Source organism: Oryctolagus cuniculus, chromosome 13 (genome assembly GCF_051225735.1).
Source record: "Oryctolagus cuniculus isolate XC-2025 breed Fujian yellow rabbit chromosome 13, ASM5122573v1, whole genome shotgun sequence".
NCBI classification, from domain to species: domain Eukaryota; kingdom Metazoa; phylum Chordata; class Mammalia; order Lagomorpha; family Leporidae; genus Oryctolagus; species Oryctolagus cuniculus.
Genome location: NC_142879.1, coordinates 11,520,919 through 11,548,774, shown reverse-complemented (window position 1 = coordinate 11,548,774; position 27,856 = coordinate 11,520,919).

Sequence of the window (27,856 nt, the reverse complement as noted above, 5' to 3'; positions counted from 1 at the left end):
TACAATGTTTTAAAAAAATTGCCCTAGGATAAATTTACCTTTTTTTTTTTAAATTTTAAGATTTATCTCATCCTGGTTTGCGTGTCTGATTGCCACCCTGCTGCCCTGGCCCTTGCTAGTACATGGGGTGTGAACCCATGGATTAGGTAGTTTACTTGCTCTCAAGTTCTCTCTCTCTCTCTCTCTCTCCCTCCTCCTCTCTCTCCTTCCCTCCCTCCACCTCTCTCTCTCTCTTTCCCACTGCCCTCCAAATCAATATTTTTAAATGGGTAAAAGCACCTGAATAGACATTGCTTATTCCCATTTTATTGAGTTTTACTCAATAAGTCAATTAGCAACCTGCATCTAATGGTCACTTTATTGGAAAAAATAGGTCCAGAATGTTAACTTAATTTACTGCCACTTCATTAATAAATATTACACATAAATTAGTCAAATCACTAATGTATCTGATTTTTCCAACTTTGAAGGAAATAAATGATTTTTTTTTCTATGTGCCGTTCTTTAGAGTTTTATGGTAGCATTGAATGTGAGTCAGATGAAATAAGCAAGGGAAAGAATAGGTGCTGTTATTAGCGTAAGTTTTTGAATCCCCTTTCATTTGAACAACTCTGTGTTTTCATGTATGAGAATGAACCCCTGCAAAAGAACCTCAGAATGCATAATGCATACTGTGACCTGAACAGCCCTGGGACAAGCATTTGCCATTGTGATTAAGACCCCACTCGGGACACCCTCATCCCACCTTGCAATGTCTGGGTTCAATTCCGTTGTTCTGGCTCTCTCACCCCCGCCATACCCCAGGTTTCTTTCTCTCCCTCTCCTTCTCTTCCTCTTGTCTCCCTCCTTTCCTTTCAAATAAATGAATGAATAACAAACTCTAAATGAATTGAACAGCCATACTGAATATTTTTCTGAATAATTCACATGTGAAGAGCATGAAAAATTGTAATGTTATTGCTTATTTCATGGGTTCCTTTTACTTAGTGGTGTGTGACATTTTTATACAACCCTTTAATCATCTTTTCTGAAACTAACCAACATAAATCTTTCCTGCCTTCTCTGGAGTTGAAACACATTAAGTGCTTACCAAAGAAAAAAAAATCAGCGGAAATATTGCTGACCTTAACACATTTGAAATACAGTTTGATGCATTGTTCAAACACAAAGAGCCATTATGCTCAGCCATCCTTAACATGTAAAATGACACCTCCTCCCTTCACTTTCCTGACTTTGCATACAGGTACAGAGTCCACAACAGGGACCCATAACCAGACAAAAGGCCTGAACTATTTGCATACCCAAGACTCTTGGAACCCTTGATAAATGTTCAAAGATACTCATTGAAAATTAAGCAAAAGATTTGATAATATTTTATTTTTTTTTATTTGATAGGTAGAGTTATAGACAGTGAGAGAGAGAGACAGAGAGAAAAGTCTTCCTTCTATTGGTTCACTCCCCACATGGCCACTATGGCCAGCGCTGCACTGATCTGGCTGCACCGATCTGAAGCCAGGAGCCAGGTGCTTCTTCATGGTCTCCCATGTGGGTGCAAGGGCTTAAGCGCTTGGGCCATCCTCCACTGCCTTCCTGGGCCACAGCAGAGAGCTGGACTGGACTAGAGCTGGTGCCCATATGGGATGCCAGCACCGCAGGAGGAGGATTAACCAAGTGAGCCATGGCGCTGGCCCCAACATTTTAAAGTGGATTTATTTGGAAGAAATAAACTTGCATTCTTCTAGAAGGTTGTATACATGGTTATAATTATGACAAGAAAATGAAATCTTTTGGGGCCAGTGCCATGGCGCAGTATGCCACCTGCAGTGCTGGCATCCCATATGGGCGCCGGTTCTAGTCCCAGCTGCTCCTCTTCCAATCCAGCTCTCTGTTGTAGCCTGAGAAAGCAGTAGAAGATGGCCCAAGTTCTTGGGCCCCTGCACCCATATAGGAGACCAGGAAGAAGCACCTGGCTCCTTTCTTAGGATAGGCACAGCTCCAGCCATTGTGGCCATTTGGAGGGTGAACCAATGGAAGGAAGACCTTTCTCTCTGTCTCTCCCTCTCAATGTCTGTAACTCTACCTCTCAAATAAATAAATAAAATATTTAAAAAAAAAAGAAAATGAAATATTTCTAAATATTTATAATGCAGCCATAGGATAGATTGGTGTCTTCATTAAACAGATTCAAAGTTAACATATTTTCTCATTTTATTGTCACTGAAGTTCTTATTTACTCTGAATTAACAGCAAAATGTATTAAAAACCTCAACCTTTTGCATATAACATCTACCCATACACCACCAGCAGTGTAAAGCAGTGAGCAGTATTGCAACATTGGCTGGACTTTCACTGAAATTTGGCTTCCCTTCAGCGTGGGTTTGTACGCGCTTGTATGTGTCTGTCTATGTGTACATATACACTGTTGAATTACGTTAATTCAGTGTAGCTCTTTTACCTCTTCTGCCTCTACAATTTCAGACCCTGTGAATACTGACTGACTGTTCTTCTGGATATAACATCTATACAAACTAAAATAGAGTTCCTACGAAGTCTAGGTATATAAATCAAGATTAACTTGGTGGCCGGCGCTGCAGCTCACTAGGCTAATCCTCCACCTTGTGGCGCTGGCACACCGGGTTCTAGTCCTGGTTGGGGCGCCGGATTCTGTCCCAGTTGCCCCTCTTCCAGGCCAGCTCTCTGCTGTGGCCAGGGAGTGCAGTGGAGGATGGCCCAAGTGCTTGGGCCCTGCACCCCATGGGAGACCAGATAAGTACCTGGCTCCTGCCATCAGATCAGCGCAGTGCACTGGCCTCAGCACGCCGGCTGCGGCGGCCATTGGAGGGTGAACCAAGGGCAAAGGAAGACCTTTCTCTCTGTCTCTCTCTCTCACTGTCCACTCTGCCTGTCAAAAAAATAAAAAAAAAAAAGATTAACTTGGTTTAAATATGGGTTTGGACATAATATTTCTCTTAAAAACATGACCAACTTTTAGTTTATTATTTTATAATACAAAGGAGGCTTATTGATGCACTAATTCAAGTTGTGGGCTTATTTTAAATTATTATTTATTGGTTTTTGTTTTAGTTGAAAGGCAGAGAGGGAGATGAAGGGAGATGTCCCATCTTCTGGTTCACTCTCCAAGCATCCACAACTACCTGGGCTGGGCCAGGAGAAAGATAGGAGAGAGAAACTCTACCCAGTCTCCCAGGTGGATGGCAGACACCCAAGTGCTTGAGCCATCACCTGCTACATTCCAGAATGTGCATTAGCAAGAAGCTGGATGGGAATCAAAATAGCAGGAACTTGCACCAGGGATCAATATGCTACATGATTGATCCAAGCAGTGCCTTTTGTGCCACATATCCACCCTGAATTTGTGTTCTTATAATACTTTATACTTTAACTGTGCAAACTTTGAACTTCCATAGAGGATTTTTATAGAACATGAAGGTAGAAGATAGGAGACTGGGATTTAATTAAGAACAGCTTGAGCCATTTGATTTTTAAGCTACAATGCATGACAAGTGAGGGTTTTTCAGTGCTGTGATAATATGACTTTGGACATAATTCTACATGTAATTTACAAATATGTGTACATTATATAAAACCATATATGTGTGTCTATTGGATTGTATTGCCTAAAACACTTGAAAAGATTGAGGCTCAAAGATCTGTAGGCAGATGTTTCTAAATTTTAATGTATCCTAATCCTTTCTTTTCTTTTTTTTTTAATTTTTAAAGATTTTGTTTTTTTTTAGAGTTACAGACAGTGAGAGAGAGAGACAGAGAGAAAGGTCTTCCTTCTGTTGGTTCACCCGCCAAAATGCCGCAAAGGTCGGAGCTATGCCAATCCGAAGCCAGGAGGCAGGTGCTTCTTCCTGGTCTCCCATGCAGGTGCAGGGCCCAAGCACTTGGGCCATCCTCCACTGCCCTCCTGGGCCACAGCAGAGAGCTGGACTGTTAGAGGAGCAACCGGGACTAGAACCTGGTGCCCATACAGGATGCCGGCACTACAGGCGAAGGATTAACCTAGTGCGCCACGGTGCTGGCCCCCCAATCCATTTTTTCTAAAACATTTCTTCTTTCTTTCCTTTTCATAACCTTCAGAAAAGAGAATACCCTTTCTTTGGATAAATCTCTGAGGTGACAAGAGAGTTAATAAGCTGTATATCTGAGTTGAATTGAAGCATTTTTTTTTTCATTTTCCATCTGATTTTATTTGCTACATGAACGCAGATGTTTTTAGAAGAGCCAGAAATTTCCCTTGGGCAGAGCTTGGAAGCTCCTGTCTGGCAGCCCACTTTCCATGTTCCCTTCGTTCAGCCCAGCCACCAGCTTCATTTCACTGTCCTCGTCCTGTCTTTCTGATGTTTTCCAGGTTTTCCTGCTTTTGGAGAACGCTAGTCTCCCACACACTGACGCTTAGTCTGTGATGTACAAATACTTTAGGTTTAGTGGAGACTGAGAATGCCTGGAGGCATATTTTTGACGCAATCTAAACTCAAGTAGTTGGAGTTAGTGTGGCAAATGCATTTCTCTAATATTTCCCTTTCTGTTTTTCAAAAATAGCTGAAAGTCCAAAGCAACTTGAATGACTCTCAGGTTTTTTTTTTTTTTTTGGCTCTTTATCGCATTGATATGAGGGGTCTTCAAAGAGCTCATGAAAAAATATGTTATGAAAAACGATATAGATATAGATATAGTTTGGTCCCTAATAAAATACCTTTTAATATCATTTTTCCACAGACTTTTTGAAGCTTCATAACATATTTATTTTATGAAACTCAGCCAATCCAGAAGAAAATGATGAATGTGAATTATTCCATAATCCATCGATAATCTCAAAATTCAGGGGGCATATAGAAAGTGTTGCATTCTCTAGGAAACCAATAATTTCAACTCTGTCTCTGTCCTTACTCACACTACTAAGCTGTGCCATAAGCTGAGCCCAGTGGTCAAGATTCCACCCATGTGCTTGTATAAAATGCAAAGGAGGTGTTTGTTCCTCTGAAAATAGAGGGGACAGGTGTTGTGGCATAGCCATTAAAGCCAATACCTGTGATGCTGGCATCTCATTTGTGCACTGGTTCCTGTCCTGGCTGCTCCACTTGCAATCCAGCTTTGATAATGGTCTGGGAAAAGCAGCGGAGGATGGCTTGGGATGACTTGGAGGATGTACTTGGGGCTTGCTACCCATGTGGAAGACCCTGGTGATGCTCCTGGCTTTGGCGTGGCTCAGCCTTGGCCCTTGCTGCTATCTGAAGAGTGAACCAGCAGAGTGAACCAGAGAGATGTCTGTCTGTCTCTCTCTCTCTTTCAAATAAATAACTAAATCTTAGAAAAAAAAAAAGAAAACAGTAAAGATTGCCCCACATTAATATATGCTAAATGAGAGTGTGGTACAGGAAGCTATCTCTAGGTTTTATTCTTTATAGTGTAGTCTAACAGAATCATCTAGAAAATTGTTTAAACTCGAGTACACATGGACTTGTAGGGCCACTGGTGACCTGCGCCCATTGGGCCACCCCACATCTACACACCTGTGACTAGGGGACTGCAAGGCACTGAGGAGAATCAAAGAAGCAAATATTTTCACTTTTTTTTTAAAAAAAACTCTGCCATTTTGTATTTAATAGCCTCCAGGTCCTTTAAATAATGTTATTTGTGTGTGTGTGTGTGTGTGTGTGTGTATGCGTGCATGCGTGTATGTGTGTGTAAATGCATGCGTTTCATTGTCTGGGTTGGGGCACAACTCGGGACGGGGCCACAAGGCCTCTCCTGGCCCTCTCTGCACCCACCTCCAACCCGGATCTGGCTGCGTGTGAATTCTGCTGGCTCTGGACTGTCCTCCCTTACTGCCCTGGCCCTGAGGCTCTAAACCCGGACCACCTGAATGGAGCAAGCCGGCTCAGCTCCCGGCTCCTGCACGGTTCCTCTTTTGGAGCTGGAATCCCCACTGAAGACTTTGTATAGAAACACAGACCTGGGCGGATGGCCAGACTGCCGTGGCCTCTAACTAGATCCCCTTCCTACCACCTGGTGACGACAGGGACAGCTGCTGATTCCCTGCACTTTGCTCATGGTACGCAGGCAGGGGGGTGGCGGAGGCTGAGCCGAGGGCCGGAGGACAGCAGCCACTGGGTGAGCTGTTCCTGATTTTTTTTTTTTTTTTTTTTTAAGGTAAACCATCCTCAATCGCTGTCCCTTCACATTGAGTCAGAAACTCTGGAACTGTTATATGGTAACCTCTATTTTAACAACTATCCAGGTCACTGGGATATACGGAAAAAGCTGGAAACCATCACTCTGTATCACTGTGGCTATATATATGTTGTCTGTATGGAAGGGCTATCTAGGACTCTGTGTGTGGGCGTGTGTGGGTGGGTGGGTGGGTTTGCTCATAGCATTCAAAGATGAATGCCAGTCTCTACCAAATATTTTAGTCCTTTCCTGTTAATAGAAGTATATTTAAATCATTAAAGGCTTTCTCTACCTTATCCTTTTTTAAATCAAGTCTACCTTGCTGCCATTGAAAGTTCTTAGTAACTCAAATTTCTGAACCTTTTTGTATAGTAATAGCTAAACTTTAGGACTTTGGCTAAGATTAAATGAACAGTCATGTAAAGTGCTCAGTACTAAGGTAAATAGGTATTACGATTATTATTTTTCCTAAATTGTTATAACTAGTGAAATCCCCTTGTTGGAATTAATTAATTCTTTAATGTTGGTTTGTATAATGTAGGAAAAAAAATTGATCCTTTATGAACTATCATAGGGGGAATGTCACATGTCTGTTTAATACTTCTTTAAATATTTCTCTTGTCATTTAAATGATTTTTCATGACTTCTGGGTGTTAAAATATATTAGTTGAATAAATGAAAGCAGTATTGTTAGAAAATGGAAGATCTAATTTAAAATATATGAACACATAGCTCTAAGAGCAGTTTTAAGTATTCTACATTTTTTGAAGGCGATGTGGGAATTTTGTAATTAGAAAACAAAATCATGTGACATAAAGATACAATATTAGACTGTTATTTTATATAAAACATATGAACAAATGCATCTACTTTCTAGACACCTGGAAAACACTTAAAATGGACAGTAATGTTTTGTACCTCATGAAGTTATAGTCCAAAAACAACATCACACCTGAAATAACTTATGCAATAGTGATTGTGATTTAAAAGGTGTGAGTCTTTACAGCAACATATAACTGAGCCACGGTTTTCAGAATGAAAATTTGCTGGGCTTTCTCCCCTTCTCTTCCCTCCTGTCTCCTTTTTGTTATCCTGTCATCTGTTCTTTCTCTTACTTTGTGCATTAAAAGAGGCATTTACACAATAAAGGCATTTTCCAATACTTAGTTTGTTGAAAATGGGAAAACAGAGAACTCTAGATTTCCATGGTTATCTGTAACCAATATGGCCATGATCATAAGAGATCTTAATATGTGCATGATAATTTAACTTATTTGTATCCTAAAACATTAGTGTTGATTTAATTAGAAACCAGGAGTGAGATACTAGGAAATTGATTGTGCTATGAAGACGATGGATAAGACATCATTAGTAGTAAAGAATGTAGTTATTAGAAGTAATCACAACTTTGTAAATGTGTGATCATGGCATTTCTAGTAATAAAATGGAAATAATTGCAAAACCATTTGTGGAGGGAGTTGGATAAAACTGAAATATTTTTTGTATTGGGATAATATTAATATATTAACTTAGTTATGCAAATATATATTTACTTAAAATTATATTTTCAGTACATTAAGAAATAAACACAAGTTTCAAAATGTTGTGAGGTGTAGTCACATTTTCATGCATGTGTGTAAAGAAATGGAAGAATTGTACCAGATCATAAATTTGCTATAAATTATTACCTACGATTTAGATAAAGAGCACCATCCTCAATCTCTCGCTCATAATTTGGGGTGGAACCTACTACTCCCATGAACACTTGTACTTTTGGGAAATCATTTTTATTTTGTGTCAGATTTCCCAGAGAATTTTCTGCCTCCATATGTACACTGATGAGGATTAAGTATTTCTCTTTAGCAGACTCTTCCCACTTCTAACACTCAAAATATAGGGAAAAAACTGCACCATTATTCTATTGATTATTTGTAGAATATTGTCCGAGATTTAAACATATTTCCCAAGATTCTCTTATGGTTTGTTTATCTATCATGATAAGCAATTCTGCAAGATGTGAATTGTACCTTCCGCTTCACTTATATTTCTCACTTAGTCTTGCAGAAATCATGGCATATATGGTAGCAGGTGCATGGCAATTTCATGACTATTTTTGCCATGAATACAGAGTGTTCATAACATTGTTCCATAATAAAGGAATCAATTTAATTATATTTGTGTAATAAAGGTAGCTTAGGGAGGAATTTATGTAGAGAGAAGAGGAATAGTTTTTCTCACTTTTACAAGAATTTTCTGATGTAAAATAAAAAAGTCCATTTTATTAATTTGTCTTAATTCTAAGTTGAAGTCTCCAGTCTATAAACACTGGTACACTTTTTCTATCATTGGACTAGATGTAAAAAGTTTAGCCTTGCCGGCGCCGTGGCTCAATAGGCTAATCCTGCACCTTGTGGCGCCGGCACACCGGGTTCTAGTCCCGGTCGGGGCGCCGGATTCTGTCCCGGTTGCCCCTCTTCCAGGCCAGCTCTCTGCTATGGCCAGGGAGTGCAGTGGAGGATGGCCCAGGTGCTTGGGCCCTGCACCCCATGGGAGACCAGGAAAAGCACCTGGCTCCTGGCTCCTGCCATCGGATCAGCGCGGTGCGCCGGCTGCAGCGGCGGCCATTGGAGGGTGAACCAACGGCAAAGGAAGACCTTTCTCTCTCTGTCTCTCTCTCTCACTGTCCACTCTGCCTGTCAAAAAAAAAAAAAAAAAAAAAAAAAAAAAAAAAAAAAAAAAAGTTTAGCCTTTACCAAAGAAATTAAAGATGATGTTGTTTCACAAGGCAATTACTTTGATAGTATGCTTAGTTACTGAGGTTAAATTCATTTTCTTTTATTCATTGTAAACTGCTAAAGATAAAATATCTGCACACAACATAACTGTAGTATAAGAGCTATAAGCTATATAAATGTGAAATATTGCGATCAGCACAGTTTGAATTTATTAAATGGCTCTTTACCCACCTTGAATTAGGATCTACTTGACACATAATATTGCTGATACCTGATTAGTAGGCTTAGAAGTGTCTAGCTCAAATTTTAGGAACCGTTGGCATTAGAGGGCCCGTATAAACAGAAAGATAAAGAACAAAATGTTACAAATAAAATGGCATTATTATCACACTTCAGTGTTTCAAATATTTCATAAATAATTCTAAAACTAATTGTATTGAGCTGAAGACCAATTAAATAATATGGTGTCAAATTAAATAAAAAGCACTTACTACATTTAAAGTTTATATTCAGAAAAAACATTTATTTAAATAACCATATTCTGAAATTACCTAATTCAACTTTCTATGCACTTCTGAATTTTCAGTTTTGTTGTTTCATAATTTGTATGATAGGATATGGGCTGAGCGCTTGCCTATATATCTGGAGACAATTTTTTTTATTATTTTCAATAGAGTAATATCCTTTTTTCAGAGATCTTGGAGAATCTTTCCTCATTTATATTAATGCTTTGAAACATCAGCTACTAAGTTTCATTTCCATCTGTTGGCAAACCAGGTTTTATGTATTTGGATTTTATCTTCATCTATAGAAACTTCACTTCTTTAAATCATTTTCATTTTAGAGTAAAACTTTTCATGGTAGACACAGTATTATTGCATCCATATGCTAATTTTTATTCTGGAAATGGTAAGTTTGTAATTGGCAAAGTATAAAGCATCAAAGATCACTTAAAAATACCATAGTTGGAAAACAGCTGGTGACAAGAGGTAACACATTGTTTTAGTTCCTGATAATTGTATCTTAATTTCTAAAAGTAATTCTGTCACGTATATTTGAACAATTAAAACTGAATTTGGAATTGATTTCTGTACATTTTTAAACTGAATTCAAAAAGAACATCATATAATTTATTTTTAGGCCAAAAAGAAAAGCTATGACTGCTAAAACTAAAAAACAAGTAAATTTCTAAATCTTTGTATTTTTTAATACAACAATATGTCAGGAATGGGTTCATGACTATAGTAACTTTGTAATTATTACATGTAAATTATATGGATTGACTGGCAAACCCACTAGCACTCTTATGCAGTTTAAGAAATGGACCATTCTAAAAAGTACTGAAGGACCTTATGTATTTTTTTTTCCTTTTACATAGATTTTTATGGCAGTTTTTGATTCACAAAGGAATTGCATGGAAAGTATCCAGAATCTTTATACCACCTGCTCCTCCTCCCAACTACACAGGGTCTCCTTCATGAACAACATCCCTCAGTACAATGGGGTATTTGTGACAACTGATGAATCTATTCCTATGCATCATCTCTCAAGGTCAATAGTTTACATTCTAACTCAATTCTGGTGGTGTCCATTCTATGAGTTTGGACAAGATATATAATGACATGTGTCTACCATTGTAGTTTCACTGCACTGAACATCTCTTGTTCAGCCAATTCATTGCTCCTTCCTCCAACCCTTGCCAATCATTGATCTTTAAAAATAATAAAAATAAGATTACCATAGAACATATTATTTTTTAAAAAATTTATTTATTTGAGAGGTAAAGTTACAGACAGAGGGAGAGACAGAGAGAAAGGACTTCCAGCCACTGGTATATTCCACAAATGGCCATAATGGCTGGAGCTGGTCTGATCTGAAGTCAGGAACAAGGAGCTTCTTCGGGATCTCCCATGAGTATGCAGGAGCCCAAGGTTTTGGGCCATCTTCTACTGCTTTCCCAGGTCATAACAGAGAGCTGGATCAGAAGAGGAGCATCTGCAACACAAACTGGTGCCCTTATGGGATGACCGTGCTGCAGGCAGAAGCTTAGCCTACTATGCCACAGCACCAGCCCCAAAAGAAATCATTTTAAGGTAGAAACAAAATGCTTAATTATCAGTCCTGAAAAACATCAAGAACATGTTTTCAAATGTTTGTATTTCTTTTTTTTGAAAGCTTCCAAAATTTTATTAGAAAAAAATGTAGACAGTCAAAAATCCCAATTGTCCTGAACATAAATTGAGATTTTCAATTGATATAAGCTATGAATCCAAAAATAAATAAATAAATAAATTGCAATAGTGTATTAACATTTTTGTCGTTGGGAGGAGGAGCAGGTGGTATAAAGATTCTCATCTGCCATACTGAAAATGCAAGTCCAAATGTGGTCTAAATATACAGACTCTCAAGCAATGATGTACAACATTTTCCCTCCATTCTAAAGATGTTGTAGAAGCTTAAGGGTCAAACAAAACCAAATGTATAGGCTTCCAAAGCCATCTCAGTTGGGGCATTCACTAGCTTTAGCTAAGATACATCTGGGACACTGACAAGTGATCGTTTACACCCAATAAAGTGAAGTTGATTTTTTGGAAAATAAACTTTACTGGGACAGTCCTGAAGAACACACCAGAGGAACAGCCCATTATCAGTTCAAGGGGTCAGCCAGTCTGTCTCAGCCACATTGAGTCCATATTCTAAAATCTAAAATTTACTTATTTCTTCTAAGCTGAGCACTTCCTGTCATGTCAGTATGTGTGTTATGAAGCAAAGGAGACTTAGGTGAAATGATTTAATTTTAGCAACTGTTGTATCAAATATCTAGGACCTCAACAGCTTTATAAAATTCTGGGAAATGTTTGTACATAAGGTTATGTGTCAGCTGAATTAAAATTTCCCCATACACTGTTACATATCAACCCTTAGTGAAGCATTTTAATAAAATGAGCAGGCTGAAAAGTGAGTTAAAGGATGCAGCTGTCTATGGAGCTCTCAAGTGAGGAATTCTCTCAATTATGGAATTTTGCAGAGAAATCACTTTTTTTCAAAAAATCCAGGTGATAATATTTCTTAGTCCAGCTCTGGCATTTTTCATCATCACTGTCTTGTCATGTGTTCCATCTACTTCCAGTGAACCTCCATCCACACATCCACCCACGTTGCTCATCTTCTCAGAGAAGGGAAAGATGAGACTTGTCTCATTGGAATCATCTTCCCAGTCTTTGCAGCTCGTGAAGTCCACACTCAGCCAATTAGCTTTGCCGTTTCTTTTGTGAATCTTGCATTTTTTTTACGTGAAGTATGTCAGAAAATATTTAATGCCTGCAACAGAAAATACAAATATCAGCTCCATAGTTCTGCCTTTTTTTGACAGGCAGAGTTAGTGAGAGAGAGAGAGAGAGAGAGAGAGAGAGAGAGAGAGAGAGAGAAAGGTCTTCCTTCCATTGGTTCACCCCCCAAATACCCACTACAGCTGGCGTGCTGCGCGGATCTGAAGCCAGGAGCCAGGTGCTTCCTCCTGGTCTCCCATGCGGGTGCAGGGCACAAGTAACTGGGCCATCCTCCACTGCACTCCCGGGTCACAGCAGAGAGCTGGACTGGAAGAGCAGCAACAGGGACAGAACCGGTGCCCCGACCGGGACTAGAACCCGGGGTGCCGGCACTGCAGGCAGAGTATTAGCCTAGTGAGCCATGGCACCAGCCAGTTCTGCCTTTTTCAAAATGCCATATAGTTGGAATTATACAGCTTGTAGTCTTTGCTCAATGGCTTTCACTTAGTAAATTCCATTGAATATCTACTATGTGTTTTCATGGCTTGATAGTTCACTTTTTTCCCTACTCATATACAATTTTAAATACAAAATAATTACTACTATAGGAGTAATAATTCCAATTTATTTTATAAAGATTTTTAAAAATTAACAAAACACTGCTTGGCAAAATGATACACACAGACATTTCTTTTAACTTATGCTTTTTAATTTTTGTTGCCAATTGTTAAATCAACAACAGGAGTCACTGGGTACATGCTCCCCACGTAGGATCTCTGTCCTTAATATGTTCTACTATGAAACTTAAAAACAACAACACTACTAGTTGAACAATACCCTATACCTCGTGCGGTTGTGTGAGTGCAGCCTGTTGAAATCCTTGCTTAGTACATACTAAGTTGATCTTCAGTATATGAAGGTGATTGAAAATGAAACTCGATGAAGGGCGGAATGGAAGATGGAGTGGGAGAGGGGAGGGCCACGGGAGGGAGGGAGGTTGTGGGGGGAGCCACAACAATACAAAAGTTGCACTTTGTAAATTCCCATTTATTAAATAAAAAAACTATATAACAAACAAAAAAAAGAAAAAGAAAAAAAAAGAACTTTATACTTTACCCTTTTAGTATTTTTTATGTTCTACTTAAAACTATTGGTTGAACTCTGTAATTAATACACAATTACTCTTAGGTGTTTAATTAATGCTATAACTAGAACTGAAACAGTATTTTACACTTTGTGTTTCTGTGTGGGTGCAAACTGTTGAAATCTTTACTTAATATATGCTAAATTGATCTTCTGTATATAAAGATAATTGAAAATGAATCTTGATGTGAATGGAAGGGGAGAAGGAGTGGGAGAGGGGAGTGTTGTGGATGGGAGGGAAGTTATGGGTGGGGGAAGCTATTGTAATCCATAAGCTGTACTTTGGAAATTTATGTTCATTAAATAAAATAAAATATATTAAAAAAAAACACATGTGGGGAGCAACCCGGACTGGACTGAGTTACTGGAATTAAGACTTATTCTATGCATCTGCTCTCCCACAATATGGCGCTGAGAGAGGAGAAAACAGCTTCTACGCAGCTGCCTCTTGCCAACTTGAGTGATGACCTCCAGGAGCTGATCCTGCTCCTGATTGGAGGAGAGCAGCGTACTCGGCGTATGGGCAGCTGAGTTGGGATTGGCGGAGGAGGACTATAAAGGAGGAGAGAGACAACATGCACCAGGAACATCTAAGGGGAACATCTAAGGGGAACACCTAAGGGGAACACCTGTGCAGCCCCCGAGAGAGCCGGCCGGCGGTCTGCCGCTCCCCCGCGGAAGTGGGGAAAAGTGGCAAGGGGAACCGCCCCTCCACGGAGGTGGAGGGACGGTAGCCAACCCGGGAAGAACCAGCAGCAAACCCGGGGAGGGCCGAGCAGACAAAAGAACAGCGCAGGGTCCTGTGTTGTTCCTCCACGAAGAGGGGGAGCGACAACCACACACAATGGAATAGTATCTAGCCTTGAACAAGGAAATCTTATTTGTGACAACATGAATGACTTGGAGAACATTGTGCTAAACTAAATGAGCCAGACACAGGAAGTCAAATACTGTGTCATGTCATTTAGATTTGGCATCTAAGAAAGTCATGCTAAGAAGCAGAGAGTAGAATGGTGGTTGCCAGGGCTGGCAGGTGGAAGCTGAAAGTTTCAGGATTTCAGATATGCAGGATGAGTGAGTTCTGGAGATCTAATGCACAGCATGGTAATTTAAGGAACAGCTACTTATTATTTTTGTTCCTACTTATAAGGGAGAACAAGTGACATTTTTCCTTCTCTGACTTATTTCACTAACCTGATGTCCTTAATTTTAATCTTTTTTCTGCAAATATTGGAATTTCATTTTTATAGTTGAATAATATTCCTGTGTGTGTGTGTGTGTGTGTGTGTGTGTAGACACATACGTACTCATCTTCATCTACTGGTGGGCACCTTGGTTGATTCCATATTTTGGCTATTGTGAATGACGTTGTTATAAACAAGGTAAAGAGGTACCTATTCGACACAATGAGTTCATTTCTTTGCGTATAATCTGTAGTCGGACTGCTGGATCATACAACAGTTTAATTTCTAGTATCTAAAGAAATCTCCATAATGTTTTTCTCAATGGCTTCCCTATTTTACATCTCCATAAAAAGAGTATAAGAGTTCCCTTTCTCTACATTCTTGCCAGATTTTGTTCTCTGCATTTTGTAAAATAGCCATTCTTACAGGGATGAGGTGATACTTCGTTGTGGTTTTGATTGTAGTTTTCCTGATGGTTAGCATACTGAGCATGATTTTCATATATTTGTCAGCAAAATGTATCTCTTTGAAAACTATATTCAGGGCTGGCGCAGTGGCTCACTTGGCTAATCCTCTGCCTGTGGCACCGGCACCCTGGGTTCTTGTCCTGGTTGGGGCACCGGGTGCTAGTCCCAGTTGCTTCTCTTCCAGTCCAGCTCTCTGCTGTGGCTCAGGAAGGCAGCAGAGGATGGCCCAAGTGCTTGGGCCCTGCACCTGCATGGGAGACCAGGAGGAAGCACCTGGCAGCACTGGCCATAGCGGCCATTAGGGGTGTGAACCAACGGAAGGAAGACCTTTCTCTCTGTCTCTTACTGTCTATAACTCTCTCTCTCTCACTGTCTAGCTCTGCCTGGAAACGAAAGAAAGAAAGAAAGAAAGAAAGAAAGAAAGAAAGAAAGAAAGAAAGGAAGGAAGGAAGGAAGGAAGGAAGGAAGGAAGGAAGGAAGGAAGGAAGGAAGATTGATTCAGATACTCTGCTCATTTCTTAATTAGATTGATTTTGGGGGGGGTGGTGATGAGTTATTTTTAAGTTGCTAAAGTATTCTGGATTTTAATCCTAAATCAGATAAATAGCTTGCAAATATGTTCTCCCATTCTGTTAGATGTCTCTTCACATTGTTTCCTTTGCCCTGCAGAATCCTCTGAGTTTGATACAATACCATTTATCTAATTTTGCTTTTGTCGCTTATACTTTGGGGATCCTATCCAAGTAGTTCACCTGCACTAAAGTTTTGAAATATTTCCTCTACATTTGATGATAGCAATTTCATAAAGTCTTAACTTGAGATCTATGATCCTTCGTGAGTTGATTTTTGTATATGTTGAGAGTAGGGATCTAATTTCATCCTTCTACATATTTATGTCCTGTTTTGCCAATGCTATTTAAGAGACTATTTTTTCTGGTCTGGATGCTTTTTAAAAAATCCAGTTGTCTATACATATGTGGATTAATTTCTGTGCTTTCTATGCTATTGCATTCATCTGTGGATTGGTTTTTGTGCAAGTCTAATGCTGTTTCGATTACTGTAGATTTTTGGTCAGGTATTATAATACTTCTAGCTTGGTTTTCACATGCTAGTTTCTATCCTGGGATCTCCATTGGCCCCCTCTGATTTTGATATCTCATTTTTAAAATTATATAAAATAAGAATGTGTTCTCTTAAGATATAAAAATAGAGAGTCTATCAAGTACAACAGTATGGCAATTACAAATAAATGTGTTTGAAAATACTTGTATATTAATATACTCTATCAGAGAATAACGGATTCTGGAGATTCTTTGGGTCACAAAACTGCAAGTGCTTTGTGAGGCTTGTGAAATGAAATTCCGCTACCAAATGGCTACTTCTCAGTGTTGGGAAGCTTCTACTGGATATGAGCTATCTGGTTGGCATTCAAATTTATTTTAAAGAAAAAAAGTGTTTTTAGATTCCAGTCTCTATATATAATCAGTTTGAATATGAAAAATTCTCTAAAATGAAAATCATATGATAGCTTTTAGTAGAAATATATAAAATAACTCTAAATTTGAAATACATTTCTCCATTTCATTTAATATCTCAGAAGTCACCTCCTCCAGATAAGCTGTCCCTCACCACACATCTAAAATAGAAAAATTAGCATCCACCCACACTCTATCCCCTTATTCTTCCATGTTCTCATCTCTTACAAAACTTCTATGCACTCACAAAGGGTAACACATACATGCAAAAAAGCACATCACACATCCTTACAGTCACACAAACTGGACAAGAGTTCTTCAAACTCAAATTATATGGAGTTCTCTTAATTTTGTGTTAGAGTTTTATGAACACAGTGTGGAGCAGAAATCCCAATTATAATTGTGTTTACACAACAAGGTACGGAGTTGTCAACTGTGTCTGTCTCAGTCCCTCTCCTCAAGCAAGGACTTGATAGATTCCCTTTTACTATCTGTAATGAAATTCATAAGTAACATTTCTTAGCTACATACACAATTTTAAAATATAAAACAACAATCATATAAAAAGGGAAATGATCTGTAGTTAAATAATTTGCATATCAACTTGTGAAAATTATGGCCCTGTCTGCCCTAGGATGTGTAATGAAGTCAGATACCTAATCCTTTACAAATAGTCAGTATGAAATTAGAAGTGACAAAAAGACTGATGAAATCTTATCATATTGATGACTCAAATGTCACAAGGAGCATTTGAAACAATGGTGTCATTTACTTATTTAGTGTTTTAAAATTCAGTAAAATTATGAATACAAGTGGACATTAGCTACAGTGAAACTGTATAGTACAGTATTTATAGTTAATTATGAAATGGGGTTAGGTTTTATAATTTAGTTGTATAGCATGATATTTGTTTTTGCTGAATTTGAAGTTTAATTTACATATAATTAAATTCCTTATTTTAAATGTATGTCATAATTATGAATTACATAATAATTTATAGTAATTAGATTATACTGTTAAAGTTTAGAGTTGTGAAACCATCATTACAATCCATTTTTAAACTTTTCTAACATCTTAAATTGATCTGACATGCCTGTTAGCATTTAATTATCACTTTCACAATAAGCCCTAGACATCTACTGCTCTGCCTTTTGTATTTATAAATTTATTTTACTGGATATTTCATATGAATGGAATCATGCAGCACACGGTTTTACATTCTTTTTCACATGAAGCTTCTTTCTAAAGGTATATATTCGAGGTCCATCACTGCTTGTTTCAGAAGCTTACTGCTTTTTTGATTACTTAAGACCATTCATTCCACCATGGCGGAAGTGAGGAGCTCAGAATACAGTCTGAGTGTGCATGTGGGTAGCAGGGGATCAAATATACTCAAACATGGGCACTCGGATTTTTGATGTGGACATCTTATGTGGTGTCTTAACTGCTGTGGCAAATAACTGCATTAATCAATTCATATTTTAAGAATTCCTCATTTTTCAAGGTGGATTATAATGACATTTTATTTCAAATTGAAGGATTTCACATTGTATTTTTGTAAAATAGGTTTGACAGCAACAAATGCTCTCATTGTCATTTATATGTTATTCTATTTTAATTTTATACTTGAAGAACCATTTTTTCAGCACTTAAAGTATCAGTCACACTGACTTTTTGCACTCAGTTTTTTAATGTCAGTCAGTAATCCCATAATTTCTAATGAGATGTTTTTCTCTTCCCACCTTTAAGTCTTTTGTCTTTGACTTGAAGTGAAAGTCTGATTACCTTCTAAGAAACTGTGCTTTTTTGCACTTAGTGTAATTTAATTCTTTGAATACTTGGAATATACATATGATTTCATAATATATGAAAATTTCAAATTTGCTGCTGCTTGTATTTTCCTGTCCTCTCTCTTCCTCAAACTCTATTTAAATGTTTATTGATATGTATGAGGGTGTCCAACAGGTGGGTGAGGCCTCAATTACTTTTCTTCATTCATTTCTTACTTTTTATTCTTTATATTGAATAAAATCTATCATTTTATCTTGCAGTTTACTGATCTTTGTTTTTCCATCTCAAACCACCAGCACCCAACTTTACATAGTATTAATTGCTCTTCTTACTATAATATATTTTAAAATCAATGAACCACATCTAGTTTTCCTTATTTTTTAATCCAATTTCCCTCTCATGCCTCTAATTCTCTGGTAATCAACTTTCTGTGTCCAGGTAGAGTTGTTTTATTTTTTTAATCATCAGATAGGAAGGAGAACATTTAAAAATATTGTGTGCTATGGTATATGTCTAAGAATATTTGTTTTTCTTTATTAGGATTTCATGAAGAGATTATTTACATCTATAATCATATTTAATTTGATTACTACTATTACTAATTTTGGAGTCAGATGAATATAAATAACATCTGAATGGAAAATATCAATGAAATGTAAAAGACCAAGTAAATAAAAAATTTCTTTGTCTTCTTTGTGCAAATTAAGAATTATTTTTGGCTTAAAAATTCCTGAACAGGGGTCATCACTGTGGCATAGTGCCAGCATCCCATGTGGGTGCTGGTTCAGGTCCCGGCTGCTCCACTTCCAGTCCAGCTCCCTGCTAATGCACCCGAGAGGGCATCAGAGGATGACAAAAGTCTTTGGGCCCATGCACCCACATGGCAGACCCAGGCGAAACTCCTTGCCCCTGGAATCAGATCAGCCCAGCTCCATCCCATTGTGACCATTTAAAGATAGGATCTCTCTCTCTCTCTCTCTCTCTCTCTGTCCTCTGTCTTCTCTTTGTAACTCTGCCTTTCAAATAAAAACAAAATGGAATGTTTTAAAAAATTGCTGATTTAATACTAATTTTTGTCTGAATGTCTATTCTCTATTCTCTGTAAATGAAATAAATTAATTTTAGAAAAGTACATTTGATAGGAGTTAATCTCCATATATTGATCAATTTGGAAACCAAATAGTAGAAACTCTCTTGCTCATTTGTGAAGCAAGTTTGACCCTGATAACAAAGCAAAACAAAAACAAGAAAACTATATACCATCATTGCTAATGAACATGGGCCAAAACATCCTCAAAAATAATATTAAGAGCAAACGGAATCCAGTGACAAATTAAAAGGATTATACAGCGCGCTCAAGTGAGCTTTATCCCAGATCATCAAGATTAATTTAGTATCAATTAATTAGTTAATATAATACATAATATCATTAAATTGGATGATAAAATCACGTAATTTCCCTAGTAGGTACTGTGAAGTATCTGGAAAATACAACACCACTTTATGATAAAATGCTCAACAAGCTGGAAGGAAAGGGAATTTCCACATTTCACAAGGGACGAGCTCCACTGACACCACGCCAGATGGGGAAAGACGCAATGCTTTTGCTCTCATGTCTGGCATAAGATGAGAATGTTTGCTCTTGGCATTCGTCGTTAATACTGTGCTGGAGATGCTAGCCAGAACATTTAGGAAGAAAAAGGTAAGGAAAAAGTAGGAAAGAAAGTGCAAAATTTCCTGTATTTGCAGATTACATAAACACATATATATACAAAACTCTCTCTCTCTCTCTCTCTCTCTCTCTATATATATATATATATATATATACACACACACACACACACACAGAGTATTCTAAGTAATTAAAAAGTGTTAGAACTAATGAATTTGGCTGGCACCACAGCTCACTAGGCTAATCCTCCACTTTGTGGCGCCGGCACAGCGGGTTCTAGTCCCGGTCAGGGAGCCAGATTCTGTCCCGGTTGCCCCTCTTCCAGTTCAGCTCTCTGCTGTGGGCCAGGAGTGCAATGGAGGATGGTCCAAGTGCTTGGGCCCTGCACCCCATGGGAGACCAGGAGAAGCACCTGGCTCCTGGCTTCGGATCAGCGTGGTGCGCCGGCTGCAGCGCGCTCGCCGTGGCGGCCATTGGAGGGTGAACCAACAGCAAAAGGAAGACCTTTCTCTCTGTCTCTCTCTCTCTCACTGTCCACTCTGCCTTTCAAAAATAGATAAATAAATAAATAAATAAAACTAATGAATTTATCAGGTTGTGGGCCGCAATTGAATTTATCAGGTTGTGGGTCGCAATTTAAATACAGGAAAATTGATTGTTCTATATACTAGGAATTGCAAATGAAGTGCCACTTATAAAACTTTCATTCACACTCACATGAAAAATAATAAATGTAAAAAATCTATCTAAGTTATTATTTTATATGCCCCAACATAAACAGATAGTAACAATAAACTTGCTATCAATACTACTAACAAAATAGGTAGATTATTACAGGAAGAAAATATTAGCACAAGCAGGAATCCATACAAAAATATAAATATTTTTTTAAAAGATTTTATTTATTTATTTGAGTGGTAGAGTTACAGACAGTGAGAGGCAGAGACAGAGAGAAAGGTCTTCCTTTCAATGGTTCACTCCCTAAATGGCCACTGTGGCCAGAGCTGTGCCGATCTGAAGCCAGAAGCCAGGAGCCAGGAGCTTCTTCCGGGTCTTCCACAGGGGTGCAGAGGCCCAGGGACTTGGGCCATCTTCTACTGCTTTCCCATGCCATAGCTGAGAGCTGGATCTGAAGAGGAGCAGCTGGGACTGGAACCAGCGCCCATAACGGATGCCCACCGCAGGCGGAGGATTAACCTACTGTGCCATGGCACCGGCCCCAATAGAAGTATTATTTGAGAGATATAGATAACAGAACCATATGTGAAGTTTCAGTATGAATTCTTAACACTGGGACAAAAGACTGAAGAGAAAAACATACTAATAAGCAGCATAGAAATAGCAAAAAAATTAAGCAGCTTTCAAGAAACTGACTATGAACTAGTTTGAACAACAAAAAAAAAAAAGGTAGTAAAATTATTACAGAGTAAGGCTCATAAACTCAACCCGAACGACCCTCTTATAACCAAAGCAGACGGTTTTCATTCGTCTAGTTTCCTTGTACAGAAAGTCAGGTGGCAGAGTATGCATTCTTCCTATTCATCAGTGCTATTTGGGGAAAAAAATGCTTCTTCATTTTTTGAGGCTCATATCATTAAGCAGTGTCACTCTTATCTGCTCTTTCAAATGCATTTGGTCCTTCTCTCAATAATGTGAGTCATTTCCTTTCTCACTCATCCATGTGATATATTCCTGATTGATTTGAATGATTAAAACAAACGATATAAGAGCAAACATTTGACCTCTTTAAGCCTGGGTTGATTGATAGGTTCATTTGTTTAACATTTTGTTTCTATTTCTGTCATTGTTATCTGTCCACAGCTGGATTTAATATTAGCAAAATTTTCTACATCTCAAGTATCAAAATGTATGGTACGATACCTTTCTTCTAGACTTAATGCCATAGCTTCCTTTATACTGACTACTTGATTTCATAGAGCTATTAACCTGCATAGTGCAGATTTTCTTCTAAAACAGTCTTGTCTGGCTCTGCACCCTCACTTTCCATCTTGTTCAGAATTCTTTGCTGTGTCATTTTTATGTTTATCCCAGATAATTCAAAATACTGAAAAACTGATTTATATAAACATTTCTCTCACACCTGCTTTGAAGGGTTACTCTATAGGAAATATCAAACCCCAAAGATAATCAAAAAACCATGAAAATATTTGATGCTCTTTCTCAGAGTATCCTGTCCAGTAACTGCTGTTATTTCTCTGCTCATGTATCACTGCATAATCATTGATTCTTTAAGCAAGTCCTGTCAAGTTTGACTATTTTTATTAAGTTTCACTATTTTTATTAATATGCACCTGTCCCCTAAGAGGTAGATTCCATAAGATGAAGGAGTTGGGTCTGTTTCTGTTTAGTTAGGGTCTTTTTTGTTTGTTTATTTTTACTGTTTTCTCTCTGTGGTTATAACCCTGTAATGAAATAAGAGCCTCATTAAACAGGCCTAAAATCAGTTTGGGTCATCCGTGATTCTCAACAACTCTAACATTTCTGTTTGGCTCTTCTGCTGTTGCGATACCAATATTATCTTCAGGTGGGTGCTCATCATTCTTCGTTGCTTTGGTTTATTGGAGTATCCATTGCTTATTTTAAAAAATACAGGCGCAGTTTTATGTGAACAACCTAAAGCCACCTATTGTTTGTCACTCAGAAAACTTGCCACTTCCTTTACACTAGTATCTAGAATGCTCAAGGTATTATTTCCAATGCAATTATGTAATTGGCATTCCAATAATACATTCACTCATTCCAAAAATGCAGGTGTTTCTGATAGATTTAAGACCATAAATCACAGGACCAGTGGTTCACTACCTTCGTTAAACAAATTCCTTATTCAGGAAAATGTTGTCTACTGTATCATGACAATGTATTAGTCATTCAGTAAGTCTATGATGGTAGTGCTAAACACAACATGATGTGAGAGAAGATGCCGAATGACTTTCTATGTCACAGCACACACACTGCTGACTTCTTTATGATGGGAGAGCCCAAGCTCCGTCACTCGGCTTCCAGTCGCTTTTTGACCACCATAATAAAGAATCAAGTTTTGTTCCTTGAAAATGTGAAACTTGGAAAGATATGGTAGTTTTGAGTACATAATTAGCAGTCACCCCTGACTGATATTCTTTGGGTTCTTCCAGTGAACTTTGTGTTACACAGAAATGTGCCCTCTCCCTGAGTACATCCCTTACCCTGACTTCACAGAGAATTTGCTTCAAGAAACCATAAACAACAAGATATACAGCCATTTTTTTCCAGTTGAAGTATGTCCCCTTTCCAAGGTCATTCATGGGCATTCTATGCAATGACCCAATGTCACAGAGGTGCTGTTAGGATCCAAGCCAGGGCCGGCGCCTCAGCTCACTAGGCTAATCCTCCGCCTTGGGGCACCGGCACACCAGGTTCTAGTCCCAGTCGGGGCGCCGGATTCTGTCCCTGTTGCCCCTCTTCCAGGCCAGCTCTCTGCTGTGGCCCAGGAAGGCTGTGGAGGATGGCCCAAGTCCTTGGGCCCTGCATCTCATGGGAGACCAGGATAAGTACCTGGCTCCTGCCATTGATCAGCGCGGTGCGCCGGCTGCAGCACGCTGGCCGCGGCAGCCATTGGAGGGTGAACCAATGGCAAAGGAAGACTTTATCTTTCTCTCTCAGTCACTGTCCATTCTGCCTGTCAAAAAAAAAAAAAAAAAAAGAATGGAACCCTGCCATTTATGATTATATGGATAAATTTAGAGGGCACTATATTAAGTGAAATAGGCCAGGCACAGAAAGTCATATAATGCATGTTCTTATTATTTATAGAATCTATGAAAGCTAATCTCAAAGATTCACAGTTAAATACGGGGTACTAAGAGACTGGGGATGGAAATGGGAGATGTGAGAGGTTAATCAAATGGTACTGTCACCATAAGCTAGTAAGAATAAATTCCAGTGTTCTATTGTACCATAAGTTGAATAAATAATGATATAGTATATATTTCTAATAAGTCAGGAGAGTGTATTCTGAAGAATGTCATCCAAGATAAAGAATTTTAAGATTTTTTTTCTAATTTACATGGGCAAAAGTCTAAAGAAAAAAGTTTATAAATATATTCTCTATAACCAATAGGAGAGCAGTAAGTTTTCTCTGGGGCTGAAATTTATAAATTCATCGAACTTTTTCCTGCTAAACGGCTGTGATCCTTCACTCTGCCAACATATATTAAGCTAAAAAGAATTTCTATGTCCAATGGACTTAATAGGATAAATTTCAAATTTCATTACCAAATAGAAGACTTCCTGGCTTGGATCCTTTTTTTTTTTTTTTTTTTTTTTTTGACAGGCAGAGTGGACAGTGAGAGAGAGAGAGACAGAGAAAGGTCTTCCTTTGCCGTTGGTTCACCCTCCAATGGCCGCCGCGGCCGGCACTGATTCAATGGCAGGAGCCAGGTACTTATCCTGGTCTCCCATGGGGTGCAGGGCCCAAGTACTTGGGCCATCCTCCACTGCACTCCCACAAAATGCATTGATGTTTACATATCTACAGGAATTAGATTTAGCAACTACATTCCCATTTCTTACTGAGAAAAAGTTTATTATACTCTATTCTGATACTATTCTTCAGCTCAAATTATTTAACTTTTAGCAGTTGTCACAGTTATAAACATGTACAAGATAGTATAGGTTATCAATTTTGTATGAGAAAATATTAAAGACTTTTGTTTTATGCACTCAATTTTTTTCAAAAGATTTATTTTTAAGATTTATTTATTGGAGGAGGCAAGATGGCGGAATAGGAAGGGAGCACACTGATAGTCCGGGGAGAGACAGTTTAATAAAAGTGGAGATACTGCAGGTTCAAGGAAGAGTATGGGAAGAAACAGCAGAAGAAACTCTTCTGGAACACGTGATTCACAGTGGACCTGTGTGGAGAGCGTGGGATCCCACAGTTCGGGACACCAGCGGCAGACTCAACACACCAGTGCTGGAACGCGAGGTGAGCCGAACCTCAATAGCCCGAGACACCGGCAGGCAAGCAGAAAGAGGAGACTAGAGGGAACGACCCCCTGGGGCGGGGGAGGGAAGTTCACCAGGCTAACTGGAAGAGAGAGAGAGAAAAAAAAAAAAAGGTGACTGGACTAGTACGGACACGGGTTTCTCTCTCTCCGCTCACCTCTCAAGGGCGAGCAAGACAAAGAGCAGTTGCCATCTTGGACATACGTCATAAGCAGAGCGACCTCAGGTCTGCACCGGCCCTGAGCCTAGCAGAAAAACCTGACTCTGGGTGGGGTGAATTAACAGGAGATTAGGACCTAGTAAATTTGTGGTGCTACTGAACTGAGACTGTGAAAAAAGAGACGGTGGGGGAGAGAACTCATGGAATTCATGTGAGTACTCTCCAGAGACGCTACAATTCCGTAACTTTGGCAACCCAGTGGGAGACTGAAAGAGAATTTGAGCCCACTCTGAGGGCAGAACAGATTCCCTGTGTGGTCCTTGGGAAAGAGCTTCTGATCTCTTGCTCCTGTGGGTATATCATTTGCCTGCTAACTACCTCCAACTTCGTTCAGCTGTGCGGAATTACTTCCCTTTTGAATCAAAAAAAGAAAGAAAGAGAGAGAGAGAGACATCTACCACGCCTAACCTGGGAGTGTCACCTTTGGCACACCAAACAGAGCTCTCAGGCCACACCCATCTCAAGCCTCTAAGGCTCCATCAAAAACAGACAGTCTAGAGTCATAGTATAACAAGAAAAAGCACCACAGTGAAGAAACCAAATATCTCCAATATGCCAAATAACAAACGCAAAAACCGAGGTAATAAAAACAAGGAAGTCACCATGACGCCCCCAAATGAAAAAGACACCCCAATTCAAGATTATGAAGATGATGACATAGAAGAAATGCAAGAAGCAGATCTCAAAAATTGATAAGAACATTAAGAAGTTCTCAAAAACAAATTCTTGAATACAGAAATCCTTAATGGACAAGATAGAACATCTCTCTCGTGAAAATGAAATATTAAGGAAGAATCAAATTGAAACGAAACAACTAGTAAAACAGGAAACTGTGATAGTGACGAGAAATCATAATGAAGTGAAGAATTCAATAGATCAAACGAAAAACACAATAGAGAGCCTTACAAACAGAATGGGTGAAGCAGAAGAGAGAATATCGGACTTAGAAGACAGAGAACAGGAAAGGATAAAGTCAGACCAAAGAAAAGAAGAGGAAATTAGAAATCTAAAACATATTGTCAGGAATCTGCAGGATACTATTAAAAAAACCAACATTGGGGTTCTAGGAGTTCCTAAAGGCGTGGAGAGGGAGAAAGGATTAGAAGGCCTTTTTAGTGAGATACTAGCAGAAAATTTCCCAGGTTTGGAGAAGGACAGAGAAATCCTAGTACAGGAAGCTCACAGAACCCCTAATAAACACGACCAAAAGAGATCCTCACCACGACACGTCATAATTAAACTCTCCACAGTGAGACATAAAGAAAAGATCCTAAAATGTGCAAGAGAGAAACGTCAGATTACTCTCAGAGGATCTCCAATCAGACTCAGAAACCCTACAAGCTAGGAAGGAATGGCGAGATATAGCCTAGGTACTAAGAGAGAAAAACTGCCAGCCCAGAATATTATATCCTGCTAAGCTCTCATTTGTGAATGAAGGTGAAATAAAGACCTTTCATAACCAACAGAAATTGAAAGACTTTTCCACCACTTGTCCAGCCCTGCAAAAGATACTAAAAGATTTAATAGACACTATTGCCCAAATGGATCTAACAGATATCTACAGAACTTTCAATCCTACAGCTAAAGATTTTACATTCTTCTCAGCAGTACATGGAACCTTCTCTAGGATTGACCACATACTAGGCCATAAAGCAAGTCTCAGCAAATTCAAAAGAATTAGAATCATACCATGCAGCTTCTCAGACCATAAAGGAATGAAGTTGGAAATTAGCAACTCATGAATCCCTAGAGCATACGCAAACACATGGAGATTGAACAACATGCTCCTGAATGAACAATGGGTCATAGAAGAAATTAAAAGAGAAATCAAAAATTTTCTGGAAGTAAATGAGGATAACAGCACAACATACCAAAACTTATGGGACACAGCAAAAGTATCATCAAGAAATTGGAAAGGCACCAAATAGATGAGCTTTCAATTCACCTCAAGGATCTAGAAAACCTACAGCAAACCAGACCCAAATCTAGTAGAAGAAGAGAAATAATTAAAATCAGAGAAGAAATCAACAGGATTGAATCCAAAAAAAATTACAAAAAAATCAGCCATTGGTTGAAATCTGTAATTAACACACAATTACTCTTAGGTGTTTAAATTTTAACTGAAAAGTGATCCCTGTTAGGAATCTGGAAAGCATTATGCTGAGTGAAATAAGCCAATCCCAAAGTGACAAATACCACTTGTTCTCCTTGATAGGTAACAACTAACTGAGCACCAAAAAGGAAACCTGTTAAAGTGAAATGAACACTATGAGAAACGGTGACTTGATCAGCCCTCACCCTGACTGTTGATGAGCAACTTGATATGTTATCCCTCTTAGTATTTTTTTTGTTTGTTCTACTTAATACTTTTGGTTGAATACTGTAATCAATACACAATTCTTCTTAAGTGCTGAAACTTAACTGAAAAGTGATCGCTGTTAAATGTATGAGTGGGAATAAGAGAGGGAGGAGATGTGCAATTCGTGACATGCTCAAGCTGACTTACCTCAAACGGTAGAGTTAGAAACATACCAGGGGATTCCAATTCAATCCTATCGAGGTGGCATGTACCAATGCCATCTCACTAGTCCCAGTGATCAATTTCTGTTCACAATTGATCGTAATGATAGGACTAAGAACCAAAGGGATCACCTAAACAAGAATAGTGTCTGCAAATACTAGCTGATAGAATCAA